The sequence below is a fragment of the Cupressus sempervirens genome, chromosome 1, assembly GCF_028749045.1.
Source record: "Cupressus sempervirens isolate cs-2001-9-10 chromosome 1, ASM2874904v1, whole genome shotgun sequence".
Lineage (NCBI taxonomy): Eukaryota > Viridiplantae > Streptophyta > Pinopsida > Cupressales > Cupressaceae > Cupressus > Cupressus sempervirens.
Genome location: NC_143118.1, coordinates 75966006 through 75989773, shown reverse-complemented (window position 1 = coordinate 75989773; position 23768 = coordinate 75966006).

Here is a 23768-nt window from a genome sequence, read left to right as displayed (position 1 = left end):
AAAAACCAGAGCTTATTGGAGACATGGAGTAACCCCCCACTCATAATATCCTAAACAAAACAACTACATTGACACATAGCTACACTTGCTAGATTTAGAATCTAGGTTGCCCAAACTCACCATTAGACTACAAGTGACATGTCATATGTTGGCTTTCTTGGTTTTTCTTAATAGTTTATGTGAGTACTTAACAAACACATCTACAACATCCAACCTCCCCATTTGTCTTGTCTACTCTCTAATTTGCTCAAATATATGAGGCTTGCCTTCTTATGAAAAATTAGCGAGGAATTTATAATAATTGAAAGGAGGAGCCCTCAAGTCCTTCAATGTAGGTGCATAAGCATGTTGTAGGTGTGAATGGTGGGTTTTGAGTCACACTGTATCATCTCATCATAGAGTTTAGTAGCTTCATCTGGTTTATATAGATCTGCCATGATTTTTATTAGAGCATTGTACGTCTAGAAATCATGAGGAATCCCAAATTTGTATTGTTCCATCAAAGGAAATATTTGCACCATTTTTAAATTCATCTCTCTGCTAGCTACACAACATTTGATGGAAAATGCATCTATTTTGACAAAATGTTATCTAGGTTCTTCAGTTTTTCCTAGCACATAGAAATTTTCTATTGAAGAACTCTTCATAGTGAAAGTTTTCCATATTACATTTCCTATTTTGCTTCCGACTCTTTTTAACTTTAATGTTGTTTTAGGTTAAGTTTTCCGTTTGTGTTTGTGGAAATTATCTTTAAATTCTAAATTCAAAGTAGAAGAAATCTTCCCCATTATTATTATTTTTATATTGGTTCCTACCAAAAGTAGGATACTATTGTTTTTATTCAATTCAAATTTTCAATTTAACTGACTAATCAATTCATAGGATTTCAAAGATTAAAAGAAACTTCAAATGTTTATATCTTTTTCTAATTTTTCATTATTTTATAAATCACAATTTTCATTTATTCTATTGGACCATTCTATTTTTGGCAATGAAAGAATTCAATTTTCTCCAACAAAAATACAAATACAACTCTATTAATGAATGCATTAATTGCAATTTTATCTTTTCCACATTTGTGACAAGTGGATTAACTTTAAAAAAAACAATCATTTTTATCTTCCACCTCAGAAATGAATGCCTAATCAATATTAATTATCCCTATCTATTTTCATTACCAAGTTCAAATATAGAGTTAAATATATTATATATTATATTTTAAATATATTTATTATTAGTTTTACATTGATATTTATTTTTGTAATTTGCAAAATGTTATTTCTTTAAGTTTACACTATATTTTACTAGCTACTATTTTCCAATCTTATTCTAATTAAACTTTTTAAAAGAAAACATTATAACTTGTCAATGCTTTTTTGTGGAGCTACCTAAATTATAACTGATTTTTGAAACTAAGAAACTAAATTAAGTATAATTTAAATTTTATTTTATTCTAATTTATAAATTTATTTATTTATTCTAAATTGTAATTAAATTAATAAATAACAAGAGTATATTTTTAAGAATCTAATTATTTCATTTTTTTATACTAAAAATATTTATAAATTTTGTTAAAATTTTTTATGAGGAATTTAAATAATGAGGTCATTTATTTAAAATAAGAAGAGATAGGATGTTGAGCACAGACCTAGTTTTTGCTAGGGCTTCTGTGCCCTAGCTCCTTCGGTGCTGAAGACCTGCAATTTAGAGGTGGGTGATCGTCTGTTTTGAATGTTGTTCTTTCTAGATTGGCTGGGCATGGAGATTTGGGTGGCAGTGGTTCATTCTAGCCCGTGGGTGGTTTCTTCATTTCCCAAGCTATGTCATGCTGCATCCTCAGTGGGGGCCATGCTGTTTTGAGTTTGTGGGGCTTCTGCCTCAGTCTCTCCTTATTTGTATTGTATCTTGGTTTGGTGGTGAATGGGGGATTGGGGTATTTCCTCCTTCAAGCTTCTTGTTGGTGATGCAAAGATGGGGGAGCCATCTTCCTTAGTGCATGTTGTTACCACATTTTGTTCACCCGCCAAAGATTCAAATTTCAAATGTCTAGCTCGTCCAATAGTTATTTTCCAAGTTAATATTATTTTAATGTCGAGCTTTATAACATGGTTCCTACGGCCACAAATTCTCCTTCGTCGGATCCACGAAGATCTATGACTGGCGCTGTCTCGCTATGGTGAAGTTGTGCGAGATTTATGTTAGCGACATGGTGCTTGGAGGACGTGTGTCCGATGGGTCCAGTTTGCAGGTCGTCCAAAACTCTACGGTAGGTCAGAAAAGTTTCACGACGGATCGAAAAGGTTCCCCGGCACTGTGGGCGCTATGTTGCTATCGTGTGTTGGCCGAAAAATCTTCATAGCGACATAGCGCCTAACGAAAAAGGTTTCACAGTGGGCAGATTGCATCACCGAAAAATGTTTGCGGTGGCCGGGCGAATATGTGGTTCACGGGCCAAAAAATTCAAAAGGCAGCAAGGTGCCATGTCGCCATCGAAAAACTCATGACTTTTCCAATAGTGACATAGCGCCCGACCGACCGGAGGTTATTTCTACGGTGAGTCCTAGTGTCGGCAGCAAGGTTCACGACAATGAAAAAGTCACCACAGTGAGAGCTTTAGGCAAGTTGTTGGGTCCCATGTACCTCATCTGCCCAGTTGGCAGAGTTTGGTGCCATGGTGGCGAATTACTTGTTGACATGTGGCTGATCAGTGGGGCCAAGTCTTGCCGGGTGTGCTGAGAACAGAGGATCAAAGTGTGGGGTACGACGAGTCTTCATGATCGTCAGATTAAGTCAGATCGACGAATGATGCTATGTCGCTATGGCGAAGCTGTGCGATCTTTACCATAGCAACATGGTGCCCTTTCGCCATGTGTCAGCAGGGCTAGATTGCACCAAGGTATGTCTGTCAGGTATTGCCAGGTTTCATTCGGGTGTAGTGCAGTTGCTGAGGTGGTGCCAGATATAATGGGCCCGGGGTAAGGACAGTGCAGAGCATGACGAGTCTTCACGATCGTCAGATTGAGACAGATCTACGGTGGGCGCCATTGCGCTATGAGGAACTACTCAGGAGATAACATTGGCAACATAGCGCCCTAGGGCCACGTGTCCTGGTGGGGCCATATTTCCATGCAGCCAGCGCAGTAAAGAGGGATAGATCTTTCATGGCCGTCAGATCAAGATGATCAATGGCAGGCACCATCGCGCTATGAAGAAGCTGCACGATGTATATGTTGGCGACATAGCGCCCTGATGACACATGTCTCACTAGTAGACCAAGGTTGATGGTTAGAGGTTGGCAGTTGCGGTTAATGATAATAGTTTGAAGGGTGGCGTGGTTAGTTCAATAAAAAGTAGGTCAACCACAGAGGACCTCCCGGGTGGTAGAATGAAAAGAAGTGATTCATCCGTGTGGCCCAGTTGGCTCGTGAAACTAGGTTGACTCTCTTACCCCTGCGGATTCATGAGCCAGAAATAATGAATTAGGTTTTTTGCCGCGAGATTTCAATCCTGTGATCAATCCTGACCTACCAGAAATGAATGCAGGATGAGGAAGACACTCCACCGTCTCGGTCGATCCATCTACCTGGTCAGAGCGCAGTTATGGCACCATTTCTATCTTCTCCAGGCTCTTTCTTAGAGGAATATCAGATTTTGGTACTCAAACCACCAGATCTTTGATTGGATTTTTAGGGTGAGAAGTTAATGCCAGTAGTTGAGAAGTAAATGTAATGCAATAATCCTTAGTTATGCTTGTACTATAAAGGCAATTTTGTAATCTTTTCTAGGGGACTCCTTCTTCTGATTTCTCTGCTACTGCTCATAGGTCTGCAGTGTAAAACTCCCTTTGCCTCTGAGCTGTATAACATTCTGTATCATCTCCTTCAGCTATCAATGTGTATGTGCATCCATCTTGCCTCTCATTGGTGTATTGTTGAGATCTGTGACTGGCATATTGTATCTATTTTGGCCTATTGGATAATATATAAGTGAATCCTTTTCCTTATGTTATTCAGTCTGGTTTCTTGATCTGTATGTGGTTATTGATTGATATAAGTCTGGGTGTGTATGTCTTTTGGACGTTATCTTGGTTTTGTAGTGCATATATGGCCAGAAAAGAAGTCTGAACACTCTATTTTGGTGCATCACCTCCTTAGATTAGACTAGGTAGATTTGCTTTCGTGCTCTCTCTCTCCCTTTTCCTCTCCAAGAGTAGTTAGGTGCACCCTGATAGTAAGAGGAAGCCAGTCTTCTCCAGAGACTCAACCTCGCAGTTCAAGTCCCACAGCTTGGAGGTTGTTTCCATGTTTCACTAGGTTGTCCTCGCGCATAGGCCTTGGACAAGGGTGCAAACCTAAGTGACAACAATTTTTGGCACGCCCGGTGGGACACCTTTTCAAACAAATTTAAAGTCTACTGGTGTTAAGAAGAAAGAGTTTTAGAGATTAATGCTGAAGAGGTAGTGCTGGCTTCAGTATTCAACCCTTTAAGAGGCTGATCCTTCAAAGTACTTGGTGACTCTGAACATCAACAAATCTGGTTCCAGGCCAAAGTTGTAGTGATTCATGCCCAGAGCTGAAACAAGGGCGTCTTCTAGAGGTAAATTTCAATATCAAGATCTTTCTCTTTCAAATCCTAGAAGAAGAAGGACTAGAACTTCATTATCACCAGTTAGGGGTGTAATAACAGTCAATATACCTGTAAGGTCTATCTCTACTCCTCCTACTATTCGAACTCAGCCTAGATTGCCATCAACGCTCATCAATAGAACACTTGTTTACATGGCACAACCAAGAGTTCATGCTTTTGCCACCTTTAATGGTGGAAGTCCTCTGTTGTTAGCCCAAAGACATGATATACCAGTATCTGCACTAAAAAGTATACCTGATTTTACTAGTGAAACTTCCATCTCCCCTTTAGAGCATATCCAAGAAGTAGCAAATGTCTGTAATATTCATGGTATTACAGAGGATGATGTTACTGTCAGACTTCTAGCCTCATCTTTAAAATGAAAAGCATTACAGTGGTATTAGCTCATGGTTCTATAACTGATTGGGATGGACTAGGAGCAAGATTATGCAAACATTTTGAGGATAAGAGTGACCATTTGTCACTTTTAGAGCAGCTGACTACAATAAAAAGAGCCCCCCATGAGTGTATGACTGATTTTAACTATAGATTTCAAAAGACATGGGATAGAATACCTACTATAGTGAAACCTACCCTTGGTAATGCCTTCTTGCATTACCTTAGAGCTTTTAACAGTGATATTGCCACTACAATCCAAACTATGGGAGGAGATATCTTGCCCAATGCTTATGAGATAGCCATAAAAGCTGAGAACATCTTGATACAAGGAGGAAAGTTGGCTCCAAGGCCCCCAATGCCTTTCTTTCCTGATGTTCCCAACCACCAACCAGCAATAGCCCCTCTTCCTACAACTTCTACATCACAAGCCCTTACTCTAGTTCCCCAAGCTTCCACATCCTCAAATGGGATAGATGAACTCAAAGAAATGCTCCAAGGTCTAGTGTTGAATACAGATAAAAGAGAGAAGACCCTAGATAAAAAATTGCAAGAGCAGGGGAGGGAGTTGAAAGACCAAGGAAAGAGATTAGAGGATAGTTTCTCTATGATACAAAAAATGAGTAACAAGGTGGTGGCCTTGGAAAGGCAACAAACTCAAGGTGGCAAGCTTCCCCAATTGCAATATCAGGCCCCAAATGGTGGTAGGCCTCCTAATCAGTGGAATAGCTCTTTTGATCAGGGTGGGCAAAGTAGTCATGCCTCTGCTTCAAGCTCAAATCAGAACAGGGCTATTGTCCCTCAAAATAACTTGGCCCAAGATCAAGATTTTTGTCCTTCCTGCAACTATTCTTATACCTATTGCATGTGCCAGAAGGCAGAATTATATTTGGCCCTAATTGACCAAGAACCTACAGAAAAGCAATCATACAAGGAAGATCATCCCAAGGAGGCCTCATATATTCAAGGACATGATGATTTCTCTTTCATGAATCATCAGATTGGGGAGCATTGTAATGTAAACCAGGATTTCGTTGCTCATAACACAAGAAGTAAGAAGAGAGCTATGGAACATGCTGCCCCTTCTTCTCCTAAGAAGGCCTCAACTTCAAGTGTTGCACCTCATGCACATGTAGCAAATGAACCAACAAGTACTTCACAACAACAAAAGCAAGATTCTAGAAAGAAAGATGCAGGTGATCCTTATGTTGCTCCATCTCAACCTCTTATAAGTGCAGCTCCCAAAGTTTCTACCAAAGTTCCTAATACACCTTTCAGTGTGGTAGAGAAAATGAAGAAGGCCAATGTGAACATTTCTATGTGGGATGCTGTTGCTACCATACCAATGTAGAAGAGGATGCTGCAGCAAGAATTAGAGAAGATTGAACCCAAGGATCAGCCATCTTCCATGGAGAGTGCCACAAGTCTAGTACAACTAGGAGGAGATGTGGAGACAAATAAAAAGGTTAGACCTCCTCCATTCTATGTTTCTCTGATTATAGGGGGAAAATTAGTCCACAATTGCATGATAGATTCAGAGGCTCGTAGCTTAGTAATGCCTAGGTGTGTTGCTGATGCTTTAGGAATGAAATATGAGCCCATTGTTAGGGATGTGTTACAATTAGATGGTAGTACTATCAAAACTATAGGTATCCTTAGGAATGTGGAAATGGCCCTACATGCATGCCCTAGTTGCACTGTGGTTCAAGACATATCTGTTGTTGAAGTCAAGCCCTATTTTGCTATCTGTCTTTCAAGAGACTTCATTGCTCAAATTGGTGGATTCATATCTGCTGATTGGTCATATATGTCATTTAAGACTAGATATGGAGCCAATGCCTCAATTAGAGCAAAACCTCAAGCCCTTCATCACACTGAATCCTACACCCCCAATCCCATCAACATGAATTACCCTATTTTAGAGATGGATGAAAATGACCTAGTAAATGAGCCTGTCATTTCCATAGCAGAGATTCTTGATTTCTTCTTGGATGAGTGGGAAAGTGCATATCAGTTTGAGCCTATGTCAGAGACTCTTGAGATAGGTCTTAGTACATATTGCATAATAGAGAAAGATGCTCAAGTTCCTGATCTTGTTGGGACTAATGATGATATAAATGGAATATGGAGTATGTACTTTGACGGCTCAAAGAATAGAAATGGAGCAGGGGCTGGTGTGATGCTGATCTCTCCTACACAAATAAGATACTACTTCTCCTTTACACTCCAATTTAGTTGCACCAATAATGTGGCTGAGCATGAATCCTTGATTCAAGGTCTCCTACTTGCCCAAAAGAGAGGAATTCAAGCCTTGAGAGTATATGGGGATAGTGAGTTGGTAGTTAATCAAGTGAGAAATTAGAATATCACCAAAAATGGCCTGCTCAAGTCTTACAAACACAGAGTCTAAGATTTGCTTGAGGGCTTCAATGCATTTAATATTCAGAGCATTCCTAGGAAAGAAAATAAACATGTTGATAGACTTGTAGCAGTGGGTGCAGCTTATGATGTACCAGGGAATCTTGAGGAAGAGAAGAAGCAAAAAATAAGGGTGGTAGTGAGGCCTGCCATCCCTAACAACAACACATATTGGCAAGTGTTTGATTTTGATGAGCAAATTGTGAGTTTCTTGCAGAATGAGGCAGAATTCTCAAATAGAAACCAGTCAAGAATGCAAGATCAGTATGGTGATCAGATCATTCATCTTAGTTCTAACAAGTTGCCCAAGGGTCTCATTACCTTGGAGAGTGTCTTTAATCCTGATGACCAAACAAGAGGCAAAGGGATGAATCTAGTTGTAGAAAAGGATGATTATGCCCCACTTACAATTTCTGATAGAAAATCTCTGAATATGGGGAAGGTATGTTCTGAAACTGAGCAAGAAAACTTCATCCATTTATGTCAAGAATTTAATGATGTATTTGCTTGGACATATGATGACTTAAAAGGATTTGATCCTAGTTTTTTTAAGCATACCATAGATTTAATTGATAAGGCCAAACCAGTAAGGCAAAAATAGAGGCCAATGAATCCTAAGATTGAGCCCCTAATGAGAAAAGAGCTATCCAAGTAAATAGAGGCTAATATAATATTTCCTATCAAACACTCATCATGGGTAGCTAACCTTGTCCCTGTAAGGAAGAAGAATGGAGAAATCATACTGTGTGTAGACTTTAAAGACCTTAATCAGGCTTCTCTTAAAGATCACCATCCTCTCCCTTCCATGGAGCAGATTCTGTCCAAGGTTAGTGGTTCAAGGAGATTCTCTTTTCTTGATGGATTCTCTGGTTATAACCAAGTGTTGGTTAAAGAATCTGATAGATATAAGACAACATTTACTACTAAATGGGGCACTTATGCTTATTGCAAGATGCCATTTGGACTAACAAATGCAGGTGCCACATTTCAGAAGGCAATGGAGATGGCCTTTAAAACATTAATTGATAGGTTTGTCTTAGTATACCTTGATGATATAACTATATATTCAAAAAATGTAGAAGACCATTTTAATCATCTAAGGCAGGTATTTCTAAGATGTAGAGAGTTTGGGGTTTCCCTTAACCCAGCCAAGTGTGTCTTTGCTACAAGCCAAGGAAAATTATTGGGACACATTGTATCTGAGGATGGCTGACCATTGATCCAGAAAGAACAAAGGCAATACTTGCCCTTCCTCTTCCTAAACACAAGAAGGGGCTACAAAGTTTCCTTGGTAGGATAAATTTTGTAAGAAGGTTTATTCCTAACCTTGCTACCATGGTGAAACCTCTTACGGCTATGCTTAAGAAAGGTATGGTCTTCTCATGGACCAAGGAAGGGAAGGAGAGTTTTGAAGAGATCAAGGCAACCATAGCCTCAGCCCCTACTCTCATGAACCCAATTTTTGAGAAAGATTTCATCCTCTACACTCTAGGTGGTGAGTCAAGTATCTATGCTGTCTTGACTCAAACAAATGACAAGGATGAGGAGCAGCCCATAGCTTTCTTTAGTGAAGGGCTCAAGAAATATGAGGACAAGTACAACTTTGTTGAGAAGCAGGCCCTTGCGGTCATCAGAGTCTTGAAGAAATTCAGACACCTCTTATCCCACAATAGGATCCATTTGTTGGTGCCCCATGCTAGTGTAAAAGACTTCCTGTTAAGCAAGGATATCAGTGAAAAGAGAGCTGGATGGATCATTAAGGTAACGGAGTATGATGTTGATATTCAGATTACCAAGCTGGTAAGAGGGAGAGGATTATACGAAGAAATGTTATCAGGCCAAGATTTAGATGAAGAGGCTGCTATGGTAATAACAGAGCAGCAGGAGGAAGGAAATGTTAATGGTCCAACGAGCTAGATAGATGATATGAAGAGGTTCTTATCAGGGGATGGATACCCTCAGGGATTGGACATAGCCAAAAGAAGACAATATATATAGTCTGCAGTTCATTACCTATGTTGTAATTGATGGTATCCTATTCAGAAGAGATTTTAATGGGACCCTGTTGAGATGCATTGAAGAGGATTAGGCTGAGAGGATGATTAAGGAACTTCATGATGGCCCTGATGGTGGCCATTTCTCTGCAAGAACAACTGCCATGAAGATCATGAGGGCTGGTTATTATTGGCCATCTCTGTTCCATGATTGTTATAGATATGTGAGAAAATGTGAGAAATGTGCTTTCTTTTCAGGAAAACAAAGGCTTGCAGCTCTCCCCCTTCATCCTATTCAGGTGGATCAACCCTTTACCCAGTGGGGGTTGGATTTTATAGGCCCCATTAATCCTCCATCTAGTGCAGGTCATAAATGGATTTTGGATGCTACTGATTATTTCACTAGATGGACAGAGGCAGTTGCCTTGAAGGATGCCATAGAACCATCAGTTGTTGAATTTCTTGATGGAATTGTATCTAGATTTGGTGCTCCTTCTACTATCATTTCGGACAATGCCAAGTCTTTTATTGGAACCCAGATTTGTGCATGGGCAATGGATCACAATATCTACCTGAGCACATCATCAAATTACTATGCCCAGGGTAATGGTTTGGTTGAGTCTTCCAACAAGAATCTGATTAGAATCATGAAGAGGACAATAGAAGACAATCAGAGGGTATGGCATAAGAAATTAAGAACTGCTCTGTGGGTTGATAGGATAACACCCAAGAGATCTGTTGGGAATTCACCTTTTGTGCTGGTATATGGTAGGGAGGCTAGACTCCCAATTGCATTGGAATTCCCATCCTTGGAGTTGGCTCATCAGCTGGAATTGATTAAAGATAATGCCATGTCAGTAAGAATGGCAGAGCTGATTGAACTAGAAGAAAAGAGAAATAAGGCTATGCAAACCCTAGAGATACATCAGCAGTAGATGAAGAGGAGTTTTGACAAGAAAACTAGGGTTAGGACCTTCAAAGAAGGAGATTTAGTTCTAAAGTGGGATTCTGATAGAGCAAAACTAGGAAGACATTCCAAATTTGACCCGCTATGGAGTGTTCCCTATTTGATTGCCAGTTGCAAACAGGCCAATGCATTTCAATTGAGCAGGCCAAATGGTGAAATTTTGCCCATTCCAGTCAATGAGATCTATCCAAAGCTCTGTTTCTAAAAATTTGGGAATTCATGTATATAGGTAGTTTAGATTCTTTTCTATTGTTTCCTGCTTTTCAAGAAGTGCGCGGGCACAGCCGTCTCCCTATGAGGTAGCAAATTTTGCGGTGTCTCAGGTTGTAGAGGAAGTTTGGTTTTTTGTTTCCAGTTGCAGCTGCAGAGCTAGGGTTTTTTCGATGTTTTCGTAGAGGGGTTAGGGTTTTGCAGTTCTCAGGTTCATATTTTTCGACTCCATAGCCCAATGGATTTTTTGCCAGCACTGGTCTGATGCATAGCAGGCTTGCATCCCCTATGAGTTACCAGAATGTTACCACATTTTGTTCACCCGCCAAAGATTCAAATTTCAAATGTCCAGCTCATCCAATGACTATTTTCCAAGTTAATATTATTTTAATGCCGAGCTTTATAACATGGTTCCTACGGTTGCAAATTCTCCTTCGTTGGATCCGCGAACATCTACGATTGGCGTTGTCTCGCTATGGAAAAGTTGTGCGAGATTTATGTTAGCGACATGGTGCCCGGAGGATGCGTGTTCGGTGGGTCCAGTTTTTAGGTCGTCCAAAACTCTACGGCGGGTCAAAAAAGTTTCATGACGGATCGAAAAGGTTCCCCGGCACCGTGGGCATTATGTCGCTATCGTGTGTTGGCCAAAAACTCTTCATAGTGACATAGCGCCTGACAGAAAAGGTTTCACAGCGGGTAGATTGCATCACCGAAAATGTTTGCGGCGGTCGGGCAAATATGTGGTTCACGGACCAAAAAATTCGAAAGGCGGCAAGGCACCATGTCGCCATCAGAAAACTCACAATTTTTTTGATAGCGACATAGCGCCCGACCGACTGGAGGTTATTTCTACGGTGAGTCCTACTGTCGGTGGCAAGGTTCGCGGCAACGAAAAAGTCACCACGGTGAGAGCTTCAGGCAAGTGGTTGGGTCCCATGTACCTCATCTGTCCAGTTGGCAGAGTCTGGTGCCATGGTGGAAAATTACTTGTCGACACGTGGCCGCTCAGTGGGGCCAGGTCTTGCTGGGTGTGCTGACAGCAAAGGATCAAAGTGCGAGGTACGATGAGTCTTCACGATCGTTGGATTAAGTCAGATCGAAAAATGACGCTATGTCGCTATGGTGAAGCTATGCGATCTTTACCATAGTGACATGGCACCCTTTCGCAACGTGTCAGCAGGGCCAGACTGCACCAGGGTACGTATGTCAGGTATTGCCAGGTGTCATTCGGGTGTGGCGCAGTTGCTGAGGTGACACTAGATATGATGGGCTTGGGGTAAGGACAGAGCGAAGCATGACGAGTCTTCACGATCGTCAGATTGAGACAGATCTACGATGGGTGCCATCACGCTATGAGGCACTACTTAGGAGATAACATTTGCGACATAGCGCCCTAGCACCACGTGTCCTAGTGGGGCCATATTTCCATGCAGCCAGCGCAGTAAAGAGGGACAAATCTTTCGTGGTCGTCAGATCAAGACGATCGATGGCAGGTGCCATCGCACTATGAAGGAGCTGCACGATGTATACGTTGGCGACATAGCGCCTTGATGACACATATCTCATTGGAAGACCAAGGTTGATGGTCAGTGGCTGGCGGTTGCGATTAATGATAACAGTCTGAAGGGTGGCACGGTTAGTTCAATAAAAAGTAGGTCAACCACAGAGGACCTCCCAGGTGACAGAACAAAAAGAAATGATTTTAATGGTAAACCTCAATCAGGGGATGGTGAATCCTCTCCAAAAAGGGTGCTTCAAGTAAAGAAAATTAATGGATGTTTGTAGAGAGCGGAGAATTAGCCAATTTTAATTATCCAACATGAACAAGTCTAAGAAGATGTTGAATACTAGAGCAATCATGCACTTATCTGTAAGTTTTTGGGTCTTCACCTTTCCTTGCTTGTACTGAAATCCTGGGCTTGCCAGATATAGAACCTAGAAGGAAATATGGAGATTTTGTTAGCAGCTAATAACTACTTTATGGTTTTTCTTCAAGCATGACAGAAAATTATAAGGCATTTAAAGAAGGCCCTTATTTCTTTAACCAGGTGGGGCTTTTCATCAAGCCTTGGCACATGGGCTTCAACTCTAATGAGGAAATCCCCTCTTGAGTTGTAGTGTGGGTCTGCTTACCGAGGCTGCGTTTGGAATTCTAGAGGGAAGATATTCCTTGCTCAATCTCAGCGCTTCTTGGAAAACCTGTGGGTTCAGCTACACTGATGCAAAATCGTAAGGTAATTTATTTTTCCCATATTTGTGTAGAAGTTGATTTAAATAATCCATTGCCAGATTCTATGGAAATTTGCATGGGATCATGTTCTTGGATCCAACAGATGGATTACGAGACCCTACCATTTAGATGCAGAATTTTCTATGAATATGGGTATTTATAGTGCAAATGTCCTAGGAACTAGTCCCCCACCTTGGCCACTCTCAAACCTCTAAGGGAGGACAAGGGGAAATCTACTTCATCTATTGGAACTATTGATAGGGAGGGATTTATTCAGGTCAAGTCTTGTAACAAAGGCAAAGGAAAGAAGAGAACCTGGGTGGACAGGCAGACTAATGAAACCTTTAACAGGTTTGATGCTCTTGGAGATTTGGTCCAAGAGGAAGGTACCCCAGTTGAGCTTCTTTATAAAGCTAAAGGGTAGAAAGAGATTCAAGTTGGGGATATGCAGAGGGAGGATTAGATTCTAAATACAAGGGAACAATAGGCTAGACAGTTGGATATTGATTTGCCTCCTCTTGTTCAGGATATTGGAGATATTGGTGAGTCACAAGGTTTGATGGGTCCTATCTTGGTGGCTCTTATCCCCAATAAGTCCAAGGGGACCCTAGATTCTACAAAGGGTAATAAGGCTCCTCTTGTCTTAGGCATATTGTAGAAATCTTTCAAAAAGGGGTCTGTTGATAAACGATTAAAGAGTGGTAGGAAGACTGATCAAGAGAAGGTGAAGATAATGAGTGAAAATTTGGTTGAGTCTGGGTCTCTGAAACCTATTGATTCTAATTTCTCTCACCCCCATAAATGATTGTGTTGTTATGGAATGTAAGGAGGTTGAACAAAATCCCTAGATAAAGGGTTGTTCACAGATTAGTTGAGTCTCAATCTCCATATGTGGTTTTTATATAGGAAACTAAGCTTACAATGGAGGTATTGGCTAATTGTGCTTCACGTATTTGGCCCTAGGGCTTTTGGAAGTAGGTAGGTGCCTTGAATAGTTTGGGGGGGGGGGGGGGAGGGGGGGGGTGTTGTGGCTTGCTTGTGGGACCCTAGAGAAGTTTCCCCCTTATGGTAGATCTCTAGTCAGTTTTCCATCTATTTGGTTGCTTCTAGTTTTGAGACTAGAGAGAGGTGTCTTTTATCCAATATATATGATCCTAATTATTTTTTAGGTAAATAAAATTTAGGGGCTTATATCATATTCATCTAGTCCCTGGACCCTTTTCTCCCATGGATTATGGTTGAGGATTTTAATGCTATCACTAGTTTGGAGGAAAAGCAAGGTGGGCAAGCTAGGCTGGACCCATTTCAATTTTTCTCAGTGATATATGATTGGCTCCTTGAATCTCATTGATGTGAATTAAACCAATGGTGTCTTTACATGGAATAATCAGAAATATGGGGGTGAGGCTATTTCAAAAAGGCTTGACAGATTTTTGGTTTCCTGTTGTTGGATGAACAACAAATGGATCACCAATTTAAAAATTTTTGACTAGAGGGCCTCTGACTACTAGCCCATCAAGCTATCCATCACCTCATACAATGTCACCAAACCTCCCTCCTTCAAATTTTAGTTGATGTGGCTCAAAGACTTGTCTTTAGCTGACCTTATGGGGGAGTGGTGGTATGAGGGGAAGCCTGCCCATGGAATGACTATGTATACTTCTAGTAAGAGGCTCCAAAATGTGAAGTATAGGCTTAAGAGATAGAATAAACATCATTTTGGGAACCTCCATGCTCAGAAGGTTGCTACTCAAACCAAGCTGGATAATATTACTCATTAGATTAGAGATTAGGGGTTGACATCTTATTTGAGTAAAGCTGAGTCCTCAACTCTAAAGGGACTGGAAGAATGGGAGCTTCGGGAGGAGATTATATGGAAGCAAAAATCTCGTGTTGATTGGCTACAGGAAGGGGATAGGAACACTACTTTCTTCAACAACTCAGTGAAGGCTGGAAGATAGGGTAATTCTATCTCCTCTCTTGTCTCATCTAATAGGGATCGGATCTCATCCGGTGGAGAAATTTCTAGGGAAGCTATCAATTATTTTACTAATCTTTTTACTAGAGAAGTTCTTTCTGCTAAGACTGAGGAGCATGCCATTTTGGACTGTATCCCCTGCTTAGTCTTTGTTGAGATGAATGAGGCCCTCTTAAGCCCTATCTAATTAGCAAAACTAGAGAAAGTTATTTTTAATATAAAAAAAGGTAAGGCCCCTAGTCCAGATGGCTTTCTGATTGAATTTTTTCAGGAATTCTACGAAATAATAAAGTTTGATCTCCTTGAAGTGGTATAGGAATTTCATAGAAATAAAAAGATGTTGAAGTCTTTGAATTATACTTTCTTGGCTCTTATACATAAGAAGGAAGATACCAATAGGTTGGACCAATCTAGGCCTATAGTGTTATGTAATGTTGTCTATAAGATTATTACCAAACTGATCGCTGAGAGGCTCAAACCACTTCTTGGTTCTTTGATCTCTGTTGAACAGGGTTGTTTTGTTGAAGGTAGACAAATTTTGGATGGGGTTGTGATAGAAATGGAGGTGATTCACTCTATGGCGACATCCAAGGAGAAAGGTATGTTTATTAAACTCGACATGGCTAAAGCTTATGATCGGGCAAGTTGGGATTTCTTACAAAAAATTCTTTTGGCCTTTGGTTTTGATGAGGAGTGGGTGAATTGGGTTCTAAGTTGTGTGACCTCTTCCTCCTTCTCAATTCTCATTAATGGGGAATTGTCTAATTTTTTTGGGGCTTCTTGGGGACTTCGGCAAGGAGATCCTTTATCTCCCTATTTATTCATCATCATGGCAGAGGGTCTTGGCAGATTTTTAAAATCACAGGTGAGGCAGGGTCTTATCCAAGGTTGGAGCTGGAATAATAATCTTCCCTCCTACTCTCATCTTCAATTTGTGGATGACACTAAGTTAATGGGCATGGCTAGAATCAGTGAGGTAGTAAATTTTAGGTGAGCTTTGGATACCTATTTGAAAGCCTTAGGGTAGTGTATTAATGATGATAAGTCTTCTATTTATTTCTTTAACACTTCTTGACTTATTCAGAATAGGATTGCAAGGATTCTTAGATTTCAAATTAGATCTCTTCGTCTGATGTACCTTGGGATTCCTTTGGTCTTGGGTTCTCAATGAAGAGACTACTGGAAGGGGATCTTGGATAAATTCTAGAGTAAGGTTAGTCACTAGACTTACAGATGGTTATCTTTAGCTGGAAGAGTGGTTATCCTTAAGTATGTGGTGTAGTCTCTCCCAATTTATAGATGTTTTGTTCAAGTTCCCCCTTCCAAATTTGTGAGGGATTTTGATGCTCTATCTAGGCAATTTATTTGGTCTAGCATCTTTCTATCCTCGAAATGGAGCCTTGTTAAGTGGGAGTCTATGTGTAGACAGAAGTGTCAGGGGCCTTGGTTTTAGGTCGATGGCTCTTGTTATCACTGCTTTGGCTGCCAAGCTAGAGATGGTGTAAATGTTACAATCATGATTGGGCCAATATTTTTGCCCACAAGTATTTTTCGGGTGCCAATTTCCTTGATGTACCAAGGCTTACTCTGGCAGGTAAAGGTTCTTGTATTTGGGACACTCTTAAGAAGGGAGCTCAACTTATTAACGAGGGCATCTCTTGGATTTGTAACAATGGTTCTGATGCCCTATTTTGGTAGGACTCTTGGGCTGGCCATCCTCCCATTCTTTCTAGCTTCCCCCAACTTTAGACTCTTTGCCACATTTTTACTAATGATGCATGGTTTACGGTGGAGCACCTTAAGATGGTCAAGTGTCTGGGTCAGGTGGAGGTGACTTGTTGGAAGGATCCTCAGAAGTGGTCCATGGGTGGTTCTGATGAGGACTGTGTTGTTCTTACTAAAAATTTGGAAAGTAGGTTTTGCAGCTCTCTTCATGAGTGGGATGTCTTGGCCTAGAGTCCTAGCCCAAAAGGCAAGTTTACTATGGCTCAAGTATATGCTATGCTTGAATGGAACCTTCATGGTCCAAATGAGGTGAACTAGTGGAAGAGGGTTTGGTTTAACCTTTCTTGGCCAAAATGTAATTTTTTCTTATGGTTGCTAGCTCAGAACAAATGCCTCACTTGGGAGAATCTTCAAAAATGCGGTTTTCAGGGACCCTCTATCTATTTCCTATGGTTAAACAATGAGGAATGTACTTCTCTCATGTTTTTTCTTTGCCCTTATTCAGGAGAAATATAGCATAAATGGTGGGAGGCTTGGTGACATGGTTGTATTCATACGTCCTCTTTAATTGACTCTTGGGAGAGTTTGGGCAGACCTCCAGCAAAGACTTCTTTCTTGCGGGTTGCTTGGATGGTCGGGCCATCTCTCATTCTGTGGAACCTTTGGCTAGAGAAAAACCACAAAATTTTATGTGACTTCAAGCTAGAAAGTTTGCATCTATGGAGGATTATTCTTAGTAGGCTTTAGGAGACCATCTTCGCTGACTGTGATATGTCTCAAAGTATTGATCTTGGTGATTTTGCTACTATGTGAAATTTGAATCTAGCAGATAGCAGACGAGGTTTCAACCTTGGAAAAAGACTTCACCATGGCAAGCAACAGGTTTGTCAAGATGGGAGGTGGACACCCCCTTGTGGTTGGGACTTTGTCGATTAACATGGATGGTTCTTCTCATGGGAACCCTAGTCATGCTAGTATTGGGGCCATAGGTAGAGAAAATGATGGGGGTATGGCTTTTCTCTTCTCTATCTACAAAGGTCAATACTCTAATAATCTGATGGAGGCCCTTGCTATTAAGACTGCGGTTGAGAGAGGTTGTTCCTTAGGCTGGAAGAGGATCATCAGTGAGTCTAATTTTTAGATTGTTGTGGACATGCTAAATAGTCAAAGCTTGGAGAATGTTAGTGGAAGGGATGAGTTACCTATTGAGTTTAGTGGGATTGTTGAGTAGTTGTTATTGGGTGACATGAATATGTAGTGTTGTTGTGGGTCGTGTGCCTATGCTTTGTACTTTGATTTTGGTTGAATAAATTTTTACCCCCTCTTCTTCCAAAAAAAATGTTCAATTTTTAAAATAGTTATATATTTTGATTTTAAGATTATTTTATAATTTTAAAACATATATTAAATGAAATTTAGATATCATTGTTATTTAACTTTGGAAAACATATATCAAGCTTTGAAGCTTTTAGTAACTATAATTATTATTGAAATGACATTGTTATTAATAAATATTTAATATTTTGGTACTATTAAAATAATAATTACAAGACTTAGTTTTTTTGCATATGAGACAACTCAAAATTGAATAATGGTCTATAATTTAGTCATGAGTAAATTAGTCATACCAATACGATTACATTATTTTTATAAGCCAAAATTACTATTATGTTATTACAATCATTATTATTTTTCTTTGACTTGTTGATCTTAGATTTATATGATTTAAGTCAAAAGACATATTTATTATTTAAGTATTTCTTAAAATGACATAAACATTTCTGTTTTCCATCTACAATAAATTATCAAAGTTTTAATTTATTTAGTTTAATGTAAAAATTTACTTGTCACAAATTGGATGGAATTTTCTTGGTTGAATGTTCCAGCTACTTGCAGTCCAAGGGGTCAAGTTTTCTTGGTTGGATGTTCCATGTCCTTGGGCCTAGCTGTTAATGGCTTTGGGAACCTTTTGCATTATTCTCTCCAAGCCTAGCTGTTAATGGCATATTAAATCTAAGATTGGTACTAAGTTGATTAAATTTATATTCAATCTCAACTGCATATTTCTTCTACATGTTCTTCCACTCTTTGTGCATTTTATTTCATTATGCTAAAAATTGTAACTAATTTAATTTCCTCTTCATGCACTACTACTTTAGTCAACCATAAAAACATGAAGGCAGGAACTTTGGCGCATGTGCCCCTTGTTTATTTTGTAATTTTTGAAGTTCTATTTAACAATTAATTTAAAATTATTTTAATGAGATATTATTAAATTAAAAGATCTATTATTAGTTCTTGCCTTTGGAAACTAATGGAATCATGAGATTCCATATTAGTTGCATAAATCTAAAAATTTGAAGTTATACTAATGTTTGCAAAAATTATATTAATTTGCATTTTTTTTGAAATTGATAAATATAATTTTTTGAAAATTGTATTGGCCCGTGATAAAAAAGGCAATGAAAAAATTCAATTTTCTCCAACAAAAATAAAAATATTTTCTAACAACTCTATTAATGAATGCATTAATTACAACTTTATCTTTTCCACATTTGAGACAAGTGGATTAATTTTTTTTAAAAACAATCATTTTTATCTTCCACCTCACAAATGAATGTCTTATCAATATTAAATATCCCTATCTATTTTCCTTACCAAGTTCAAATATCGAGTTAAATGTTTTATATTTCTTATTTTAAATATATTTATTATTAGTTTTACATTGATGTTTATTTTTGTAATTTGTAAAATGTTATTCAAATATAGATATTTGAATCAAATATAGAGTTAAGTGTTTTATATTTCTTACTTTAAATACATTTATTATTTAAGATGGTTTATGAAGAAGAAGTCACAAATTTATAGAGTTAAATATTTTTAAAGTTGTATAATTTAGATATTTTAATCAAATATAGAGTTAAAAGTTTTATATTTCTTATTTTTAAGCCGAGAGTCTTTCTATAGTGAAAGCATTCATCAACGTAAACATTTGGTGGTTTTAATAAAATTTGACATTTACTTGAATGTTTTATAAAATGGTGTGCTGGTAGAATGATGAGTTGACAAGTCACACTTATTTATATTTTAAGAATTACTAATAATTTATAGTCTATCCATTTGTTCATACAACTATAAAGAAGGATGTTTGCTTGCATTTAATTGTGTAACCCTAGACATTGAAGAGCCACTTGTTAGAACTAATAAAGAAAGATACATAGATAAAGAAACTTCTTACTTTTTAAATTGAAACTGAAGATGTTTCTAAAGTAGTGAAAAACTTTCTCATTTTCTATGGGAATATTAGAAAAAATAAATCTTTTAGTAAATACGTAAATAAAAAATATATAACAACTTTTTATTTTTCAATATCTTATTTTAAAAAAATTTATAGAAGATTTAAAAAAAGCTTATAGGAAAATAAGATATTTCTAAAAAATGTATTGCTTTAATGTCAAATGAATCTATTGTGCTAAAGACATTGCATCCAGAATGCTTAGGATATCTCTCGGCTTATTTTATATATGTAGAATATGTATATAAGCTAGTAAATATATTTATTATTAGTTTTGCATTGATGTTTATTTTGTAATTTGTAAAATGTTATTTCTTTAAGTTTACACTATATTTTACTAGCTATCTTACCAAGTTCAAATATAGAGTTAAATGTTTTTTATTTCTTATTTTATATATATTTCTTACTAGTTATACATTGATGTTTATTTTTAACAATTGTAAAATGTTTCTTTTTTAAAGTTTACATTATGTTTTACTAGCTACTATTTTACAATTTTGCTCAATTTTTTTAATACCATTAATACTACCCCTCAAACTTACTATATATTTTGGTCTTTGATTTAAGTAGCTGAAAAAGTTTATCATCAACAAGTTTTTACTAAAAATTGTAACTAATATAATTTCTCCTTCATGCAATACTACTTTAGTCAACCATAAAAACATGAAGGCAGGAACTTTAGCGCATGCACCGCTTGTTATGTTTTCAACTTGTCTAATCTCATAAACATTTCTTCTACTTAATCAAACAAAGTTTAGGTAAAAAGTTAAATTTAGCTTTAGTATATATATATATATATATATATATAATTTGATTTGATTCTTTTACTGTATTTTACATTTATTAATTTTTTAAATTAAAGAATTTACTTGTTGATATATTTTTTAAATATAATTTTATTATATCTATTTTTAAAAACAATTTATAACTTATTGATCTTTATTATAACTAATGTAAAAACAATCTTAATATAATAAAATTAGTTTAAAATATAATTAAATTTTTCAATGTAACTAATATTTCTAAAAATAGTGAGTCGATTAAAAATAATTTGAATATCCAACTATTTTATTTTATCTTTAAATTCTAAATTCAAAGTAGAAAAAATCTTCTCTATTATCATTATATTTACTATTTTGTGATGTTTGAAGTTCTATATAAGTATTAATTTTAAATATTTAAACTAACATAGATCTCTTAAATAAATCTATCTAAAGAAATTCCCATAGATATCCACTACAAAATAATTATAATTCAATTTACTACATTTAAAATTATTTAGATTTACTTTATCTCTATTTATTTACCTTTTAACTAGATCTCCTAGATCTCCTTCCCCCCTAATCAGTTTGGTAATATTGTTTAGGTCATTGCCACTACTCTTTCTGACCACCACCCTATTTTCACCAGGGTCAATTTTATCAAGGCCCCCTTGCATAATAAGGTTTCCTCTCATAAGTTTATATTGAATTCTAGCCTTCTCAAGGATGAAGATGTGCTTGCGGCCATTCAGATCATTAGAGGCATCAATAAAGTTAATCTTCATCATTTATCTAGTATCGATATATGGAACCTCAACCTCCCTGCTTGGAAGTGCTTCCTTCAGACTATTGGCTAGAAGAGGGCAAAAGACTATAGATTCGTTGAGAAGCAGCTGAGCATTGAGGTTTAGAAGGCTGAGAGCAGTATCCAAGAGAACTCCTCAAACTTTGATCTCTTATCTCAAGTCATGGCGGCTAACGATGTTCTTAGGAAACATCAACAAGTTAAAATTTGGGGAGCTAAAATTAGATCTAGAGCCCATTGGCTCCAATTTGGGGACTGTGGTTCTAAATTTTTTTTTCAATCTTCTTAAACATAAGCGCTACAAAGAATACATTGATAAGCTCTCTATTGATAATCAAGATATTTTTGATCTTGAGATTATTACTCAAGCTTTTGCCAATTACTATACGACCCTTTTCACCTTTGAGGATTCTAAGGAAGTAGAAGATAACAGGAACAAGTGTAAACCGTTGATTCATTTTAAGTTGAATGTTAATGATGTCTCAATTTTATCTAAATATATCTCTCTTGAGGAGATTGAGCTTGCTATTAAGGCTCTTAGTAATGACAAGGCCCTTGGCCTGGATGGGTTTCCTATTGAGTTCTATAAAGCCAACATAAGCTAGATATGTAAAGATCTTTGTGACATTTATGTTGAAGCTATCTCCAATGGTACTTTGGGTCCTGAAATTAATAGATGAATTATTAAACTCCTCCCTAAGGATGGTGATAAGGCTCTCATTAAAAAAATGGAGGCCTATTACTCTTCTCAACGTCTCTTATAAGATTCTCGCCAAAGTCATAGCTCTCAGGTTAGTTGATATTCTCCCTAAATTTCTTTGTGACACCTAGAAAGGCTTCATCAAGGGTAGGTACATCCTTGAGAACCTTATTACAAGCTAGGAAGCCATGGAATGGGCTAAATGTTCTTACCAGGATTCTGCCATGCTTCTTCTTGATTTTGAAAAAGCATATGATAGGATTGAATGGAAGTTCATTATAATGATGCTGGAAGCATTTGGATTCCCTCCATATTTTTGTAGTGTTGTCTAGGCTCTTCTTAAAGATGCCTCAAGCTAGATTGAGGTCAATGGTTCCCTGTCGACCCCCTTCCATCTTGATCGCTCCATTAGGTAGGGTTTCCCATTAGCCCTTGCCCTCTTCGTCATTTCCTTAGAAGCTCTTTTCTATATTCGAAGGGATAATTCTCTATCCCCTAAGGTTAGAGGTATGTATCTCCCTAATGATGATGATCTTATTAATTGTCAGTTTGAACTTTCTGAAAATAATTTTAAGATCCTTCAAGGAAAGATTGAATTATTTCTCTCTATTTCTAGTACTTGCATCTCCCAATCTAAATCCATCTATTTAGATTGGAATGAACAATCTCCTGACTAGTTTTCCCATTATAGTTTCCAATGGGGTGGTCCTAATAAGATTGTTAAGTACCTGGGCATCCCTTTTTCTATTGAACCTACTCTCAAGGACACGTGGTCCTATATTAGGGATAAAATACACAAGAAGCTTAATAAATGGCATAATAGAGCCCTCTCTCTGGCTGGTAGAATTCAAGCTTGTCAAAAGATTCTATCTTCATACAATTTATATTACTCTTTTGCTTGGTTATTCAATGACTATCAGATTTTGGAAATCCATAAAAACTATTAGACAATTTCTTTGGTCTAATGGTAAAGGTAACAAAAAGTTGCATGCTATTAAATGGGAGTGGTGCCATGTTGACAAGATCCTTGGGGGATTGGGGCTTAAGGACCTCAGAATCCAAGGCATTGCCCTTTCTTGGAGGGTAATAGTCCTTGGAAGGTGCTTATTAGACATAACATTGAAAGAGGTTGTCCTAAGAAAGCTAGGTCTTGGAATAATCTCCCTTTTTGCGATCTCCTTGTTGGATGCTTCCCTATCATCTTCCAAGGCTCTGTGGGGTTCAAATCTATTTGGAAGGCCTTAGACCATGTTAGGGAATTTATCACCAACAAGGACTATTATAGTAAAAAATTTATCCATGGTGAAAGATCCATTTGGTGGAATCTCCACCTTAATGGCAAACCCTTAGCCCTATCCCAAGGATGCTCTGCTAGGTCTTGGGCCAAGAAAGGTTTAAATCAAATTTCTGATCTCTTTGAACAAGATTGCCTCACTCCATGGGATGAGCTCAAAAGGAAGTATGACATCCTTGATTCGCAAAAGAAAACTTATAATATGATTATTCAAGCCTCTAAGGGTCTGCCTAATATTTTTTTTGTTGATTTTGATAGACATCTTAAATGTAAATGGCTAGATGAAGTTGTCATGGCTAACCTTAAAGCTAAGAATATTTACAGAATTATTGATGAGAATAAAGATATTATTGAGCATGTTAATAATGT